Below are 7656 nucleotides of genomic sequence, written 5' to 3' on the forward strand. Positions count from 1 at the left end.
TGTAACCTGCAGGTGGCTGCAGGGCGCCAGAGCCTCGCGGAGGAGGGGTGTGGTGGGCACTGCACAGACTGCTGCTTTCAGGGAGCATCCTCCTGGGGGTGGGGCCCTCACAGCCGGCCCGGCCTCTCCTTCCCATCTCTTTCCCAGCTTCTCTCTTTAAAGGAGTCATGGTAGTCATCCTTGCACCATTCACAAAAAGCTTTTCTGGCTTTTCTAGCTAAACAATTCTAAACAAATTTCAGTCTCATTCAAAAAAAAAGAACTTTTCTAGCTAAGTAGAATTCTAAACAAATTTCAGTCTGCTTTTAATACCAGAGTCAGTGAATTGGGAGTAGATACACAGATAATCCAAAATTCATGTAGTCTTTGGAGGGAGAAAGAGAGAATGAACCTACCACGTCTAGCTGACAGCACAAAGTGCATTTCTTTCTAAAGACTTGTATTTCTTCCTCTTATACCATATGCTCTAGCCAGAGCTGCAATAAAATTCTATGTATTTTATGTCCTGTTTCTGAGCTGAACACGCGTTCCTATCCCCTCATCGATTGCCTTGTTTCTGTGAGGACCCTCCTTTCTTCAGATGTGGGAAGGAGTTCTCTCTGCATTGCTTGCATCTCAGTATAATTCCTGGATTTGCCTTTCACCTCTGGCCACGTTGCCATCATTCCTGTGGGAGGGAGGTGAGAGCATGAGAAAGAACAGAGGTCTGGACCTCAATCAAACGGGCTGGCTGTCTCCATAGTTAAGAGTCCTATGCGCCAAAGGAGTCAGGGCTGAGATTGGATTGCTACAAGGCTTGCTCGCCCTGCACAGAGAAATCTGAACCTGGTGGGCAGCTCCACCTAGGTGTCACCCTCACTGCTGGGCGGAACACCTGCACTTGCTTGTCCTCCTGGCTCCCACAGTGGGCGGGGCATGGCACAGTCCGGGCCAAGTTGTCATGGTCTTCAGGCTTGGGCCTCTGCAGCTGGCTGGGACTGGTGGGAGCTGTAGCCTCAGCTGACAAGGGCAAAGAAGGCAGTCTTTGCTGCTTGGCTGATTTGGAAGCTGTGCCGAATTCCTGCCCATCTGTTCTCCCAACTGAGCCAAGGCCAAAGCTGTCTAGCTCTTGCCAACCCAGGGAATGACATGGAGCCCTGTGTCCTGCAGCCCTCATTCTCACTGCACCCTGCAGCCCCTCTCATCTGTCAGTTTGACTCCCCACAGAGATGGCCCTGGGCTCACAGCTGCTGTTTGCCCACAGATGTTCATGGATTTCTGCCTTTTGTGTTCATCATTTTTCAAAACCAGCCCTGAGCTGGGTGCTGACACCAACATTACCACCAACCCACTGTGGCTCTGTGCAGGTCCTCCTGGCCACCTCTCAGCTTTCTCATCTTTAGAAAGCGGGGTACAATCTCCACTATCCTGACAGAGGGACATGAGAGAAAGTAGAAGAGACTGCTGTTGTTTGCCCTGTACTCGCCTCCTACTTCCCTAGTAAGAGGACCCTGGATTTTATTGGGTGACAAAGTGCCCAGTCCCCCTTGCGGTAGGGTGTGGCCAGGGAAAAGAGCACTAACCTTGGGGCAGACTCTTAGGAGAGCTCTTTGAAACTGGTAGGAACACCACTTTTTCCTCTTGCTCTTCCCTTTTTCCTGCCTGCAACACAGAAGTGATGGTGGAGCCAAAGGGCAGAAGGAGCCTGGCTCTCAGGTCATATCCTGAAGCTGCATCCCAGCTCTGCATGGTCTCTCTTCACACTTTTCTGTGAAAACCTAAATCCCTCATTTGTTTCAGCCACTGAGGCCAGGCAGTACTGTTGGCCTCAGGCTGTATTGCCAAGTCCTCACGGCTACAGAGGACAAAAATGGGATCACAAGTCCTGAAGTCCAAAGGCTCTGCCTATTCTTTCTTCTTTCTTCTTGTCTCTGCAGGAACCAGCATAGAGATTGTGCTTCAAGGTTGACGCCTGGCCATTTGGTGACAGTGCGGAGTGAGCGCTAAGACGTGTCTGGCTTTGTGCCATCACTTCTGTCATCTCCAATCCAACTGGATCTGTAAGAATGAGGGAGGACATATGTCTCCTCATAGGGTTTATGGAAACTGATGGTGGCAGAAAAATAACTGGCAAGAAAACAGACTTCAATTCTCTGAAAGTCGGCGACCACCTGCTTTTCATTTCTTCAGGTGTATTTCAAAGCAAAACTAGGAAATGGGTCCAGATCCCCAGTTTGGTAGCAACTTAGAGGTCTTGTGGTCCAATCTGCTGCTTGACCCCTGAGTCGCCTATAGGTTGTCTCTGAGAGGGAGATCAGCTCAGTGCGTCGTGACCACCTAGAGGGGTGGGAGGGAGAAGCAAGAGGGAGGGGATATGGGGATATATGTATATGTATAGCTAATTCACTTTGTCATACAGCAGAAACTAACACAACATTGTAAAGCAATTGTACTCCAATAAAGATGTTAAAAATAAAAACAGGACTATCATACAGAGTGAAGTAAGTCAGAAAGAGAAAAACAAATATATATTAACATATGTGGAATCTAGAAAAATGGTATAGATGATCTTATGTGCAAAGCAGAAATAGAGACACGGATGTAGAGAACAAATGTATGGTTCCAAGGGAGAAGGGGCGGTGGTGGGATGAATTGGGAGATTGGGATTGACATATATACACTATTTTTTTAATACTTTTTTTAACATCTTTATTGGAGTATAATTGCTTTACAATGGTGTGTTAGTTTCTGCTGTATAACAAAGTGAATCAGCTGTATGTATACATATATCCCCATAGCCCCTCCCTCTTGCATCTCCCTCCCACCCTCCCTATCCCACCCCTCTAGGTGGTCTCGAAGCACCGAGCTGATGTCCCTGTGCTATGCGGCTGCTTCCCACTAGCTATCTGTTTTACACTTGGTAGTGTATATATGTCCATGCCACTCTCTCACTTCATCCCAGCTTACCCTTCCCCCTCCCCATGTCCTCAAGTCCATTCTCTATGCCTGTGTCTTTATTCCTGTCCTGCCCCTAGGTTCTTCAGAACCATTTAAAAAAAATTTTTTTTTCTAGATTCCATATATATGTGTTAGCATACGGTATTTGTTTTTCTCCTTCTGACTTACTTCACTCTGTATGAGTCTCTAGGTCCATCCACCTCACTACAAATAACTCAGTTTCGTTTCTTTTTATGGCTGAGTAATATTCCATTGGACATATATACACTATTAATACCATGTATAAAATAGATAACTAATGAGAACATACTGTATAGCACAAGGAACTCTACTCATTGCTGTGTGGTGACCTAAATGGGAAGAAAATCCAAAAAAGGAGATATATGTACATGTATAGCCGATTCACTTTGCTGTACAGCAGATACTAACACAACATTGTAAAGCAACTATATGCCAATAAAAATTCATTAAAAGAAATAACAGGATCTGAACCCAGGTAGTATGATTCCCCCAAACCCACACTGTTTTTCACTAGTTGATGCTTCTCTAAAACAAAAACAAAAAAGCACTCAATAGATTGTAGCTATTATTATTACTACCCCTTTAAAAGGAGAGATCTGAAATTGTTGAACTCTTAAAAAGACAGAGGATTATAATGCTTTCTTGGTGGTGGTAGCGTTGTTATAAACAAACACTAAGTTGTTTTGTATGCCACCCTTCTGGATTGTATGACATTCTAAAGGGCGGTCTAGGCTTCTGAGAAGCTTAATGCCTCATATAGCAGATGATTATTGAAGGCATATTTTTAACTTGTTTGCTGCTCTGTTTATCCTTGGTCCATCGAGCTTTACCCAGGGAAATTAAGTTCTTAATATCAGGCCAAATAAAAATTAAGAAGATACCTTTTCTTGAAACATGCACCTACACGGAAAAGCAGCATAACAGTGTTTAAAATCATGGACACTGAAGCAAGGCTTCAGGCCTGGGTTCAAATCTTTGCTTTGCTACTTTCTAGTGATTTTTATGAAATTCCTTAAACTCTCTGTGTCTCAGTAGCCACATCTGTAAAATGGGCTTATGGTAATAGTAATACCTGTCTCTAGAGTTGTTATAATAATTAAGTTACTTAAGCCATGCAGGGTACTTAGAACTGCTTGGCACATAGTCACTGCTCAGTCAGTCTGAACTAGTATTACATACAGACCTTCCGTCCCACAGCACAAAGCTAAATAAAAGAAAACAAAGGAAAGTCGTGGGGCATCAACTTCTGTTTTGGGTTATTCTTGTCTATAAGCCTTATTCTTTTTAAGTGAGTGAAAAAGAAATTTTGAGAGAGAGGGCTTCAGAAAATAGCTGTGGGGATTTTACTCAGCAAATTCCAGGACTTAAGGACAAGGAAGTGTGACATTTTAATGAGTTATAAACACCAGGTGGTGCTGTAAACAAGTTCAGTAACAGGCTCTTCACCTCCCCTCTGGCTGCCTCTGGGCTGCCACTGCCCTGTGCCCTCTTGAGCTGAAGAGACCCAGAAACCCAAGCCTCTTTTTTTTCTTCTTCTTCTTTTTGAAACAATTCCAACACATAGGAAATGTGAAAATTCAAAGACAGTTACAAAAACTTGTGGTATAATTTAATTGTTTATAAGTTAACCCCTTTTAAAAATGAGTCCACAAATAACATGTTTATTTCAGGAAACAGTTTGTATAGAGCAGTGTACATTATGTTTTAAGAAATGGAAAATCACTACTAGGTGCAATCCATAATTAAACTCACAGATAACTGTTAAAAATTAACATTTTAAACACCCCAAATTATAATAACTTGATGAATAACTTCCTTTGGGAATCCAACCAAATTTGTACGTATGAGGCCCAAGTCAAATGGTCCCCTGCTTCCCCTTCACCAAGCTCTGGCTACACCTTTTGTGCAGAGAAAAGACTGGGCACATGACTTGGAATTCTGGTTGCTTGTCTGAACCTTCATTATAGGGGGGGTCAGAGTTTTCCTCATAGAGAAAACTGCTGGGTACTTTCCTAGCCTCTTATCCACCCACCTCTTCCAGGCCTGGCTTGTCACTCACTACCTTCTTGAGACTATCCATTTCCATACCTGCCCCAGAGCAGATGCCCTCCTAACACTTCCTCCCTCTTTGGTCCTCCTCTTGGGAATAGTATTTCCCAGACCAAAAGATAGCAGGAGGCCATGGGGAAAGAGAAGTAAGTTAATATTTATTGAACACCTACTATGGGCCAGGAACTGTCCTGGGTGCTTCATCTGCATCATCTCATAACAACCGTAAACCTAGTATCTGTCACCATTTTTTTCATGTGGGGGAAACATGCTTGGAGAAATTAGATATGTAAGGCTTCCAAAGTTAAACAGCTAGTTAGTGGCCAATGCTGCATGTGTTTTCTGTCATCCCCATGAGACTGAGAAGGAGGTCAGGACGAGCGGCTCAGATGGAGATGAATCTGCAGGGGATTCTTTCAGTCTGTGGCCACGTCTGGTCCATTTTATTAAGCCCAGCAACTCTTAAGCATGAACTCTTCTCTCTGACTCCCTTCCCACGGCTTTACTTAGTTCAGGCCTTTGTTAGCCTCTTCCTGTGGTACAGTCCAGACTTTGGAACCTGCTAGCTTAGGCTTCAATGCCAGCTTTACCTTTTACTGGGTGTGTGACCTTTGTCAAGTTGCTTGCCTTTGTCTTACCTCAGTTTCCTTATTTGTAAGACGGAGATAATGACATCTTTCTTAGGAAGGAGAATTGTGAGGTTGAAATGAAACCACATATGTACTTATAGATCTCATCAAATCCCGTTCTCTCCCTTTTGCTTGGACTGCCTACTGATTCATCCATGCTACAAATATGTACTGTGCACCCACCATGTGCCAGGCATTCTTTTGGGCACATAGGATAGACCTGCTTCCTGCACTTGGAGAATTAGAGTGCATGGGGGAGACAGGAAATAAACAACGAGAAGCTAGATAAAAATATAATTTCAGATGGTGCTAAATGCTGGAAGAAAATAGAGCAAGGTCAATGGATAGAGATCTTTGGCTATCTTGTTTCCTCTGCACAGAATGCCCTGTCGCCACTGTGGAACTCTTACCTTTCAAGACCCCCTTCAAATGATCCCCCGCCCCCGTCTACGGCCATACCACCCTGAACGCGCCCGATCTCGTCTGATCTCGGAAGCTAAGCAGGGTCGGGCCTGGTTAGTACTTGGATGGGAGACCGCCTGGGAATACCGGGTGCCATAGGCATTTTGCCTCCCGCTGCGGCTCCGCCTTCTCCTTTAGTCGCCCGTGGCGGTGGCCGCCAGCTCCGCACCCCCGACGGGCACCGCTGCAGGCCCCACCTCCTCCGGCCCCTCCCACCACAGCGCGCCAGAGGGGGCGCTCTATGCGGCCAGAAGGCGGCCCTGCAAGGTGGCCGCACCCCAGACGCTCCCGGGGTGGCTGGCCCGGACCCAGACTCCGCCGCGGGCCCGGGTGCTGTCCGTGCGGCCCGCGAACCCCTCGACCTGCACCTGGCCGCCCCCTCCGGCGCCCTGCCCCGGCGCCGCCACCTGCCCGCGGGTGTGGCTCTCCACAGCTCCCTCCGGATAAAGGCCCCCCTCCGCCGTTTCGCAATGGCCGGGGGCGGGAGTGGGAGCAGGGGCCGGGGCCGCTTCCCCGGGCCTGCCGGCCACCAGGGCGGGTGGTAGGTGTAGACGGTTGCAGGTGTAGACGGTTGCAGGTGTAGACGGTTCGACAGAACCACTTTCTAGGCTCTTGTAGCCAAGTCATGGCCACCAGTCAGACTGCATCCTGGCCATCCTGCAGGGCACAGAGCTCAGTAAAGGTAGGTATCCACCCCTTCTACAGCAATGTCAGTGGGCTCTCCGGCTTTGGCGAGTTAAGGACCCGGCTTCCATACCCTGCCCCACATGAATGTATAGCCCCGCCTGTTCCCTACAGATAAATACACACAAGATAAATGCAGCCCTCATGCCCTCTCCCCATCCTGTCCCGGCAGAAGGTGGTGGCAGAAATGAACCGCCTGGGCATGATGGTGGACTTGGCCCATGTCTCGGATGCTGTGACACGGCGAGCCCTACAAGTGTCACAGGCACCGGTCATCTTCTCCCACTCAGCTGCCCGGGGTATGTGCAAGAACACTCGCAATGTTCCTGATGATATCCTGCAGCTTCTGGTGAGAGACTGCCCTGGCCCTCAAACCTAAAGCAAGAGATTCAAACCAGGAGCCCTTGAACCTGAGCCTCTTCTCCCTCCATTTCCTCAAACGCCAGGTTAAATATCTTCTGCCCCCAAAACCCACGGTCCACAGCCCCTGAACTCTTCAGCCCTAGGTGGTAAGATACTCCTCCAAACCCGGAAACCCAGGGCCAACACACCACCCAGACCAGGGCTGCGGCTCCTCCATTCACACAAACCCAGAGAGGAGACGACTCTGACCTCAAAGCCAGGGCTGAACACCTTCCTCACAGGGGCCGAGAGAGTGAGCAGGCAGCTGGCTGTGCTGGGGGCCAAGCTGACTGTCCACGGGTCCGCCCCTGCAGAAGAAGAACGGTGGCAACGTGATGGTGCCCTTGTCCGAGCGGGTGCTGCAGTGCAACCCGTTAGCCAACGTGTCTACTGTGGCAGGCGAGCCTCACCCTGGGCTCTCTGAAAACTCGGATTTGGAGCTGAAGCTGGGTCCAAATTTAGGGAGGACTTC

The sequence above is a fragment of the Mesoplodon mirus genome (assembly GCF_964341445.2).
Source record: "Mesoplodon mirus genome assembly, chromosome: 3".
Lineage (NCBI taxonomy): Eukaryota > Metazoa > Chordata > Mammalia > Artiodactyla > Ziphiidae > Mesoplodon > Mesoplodon mirus.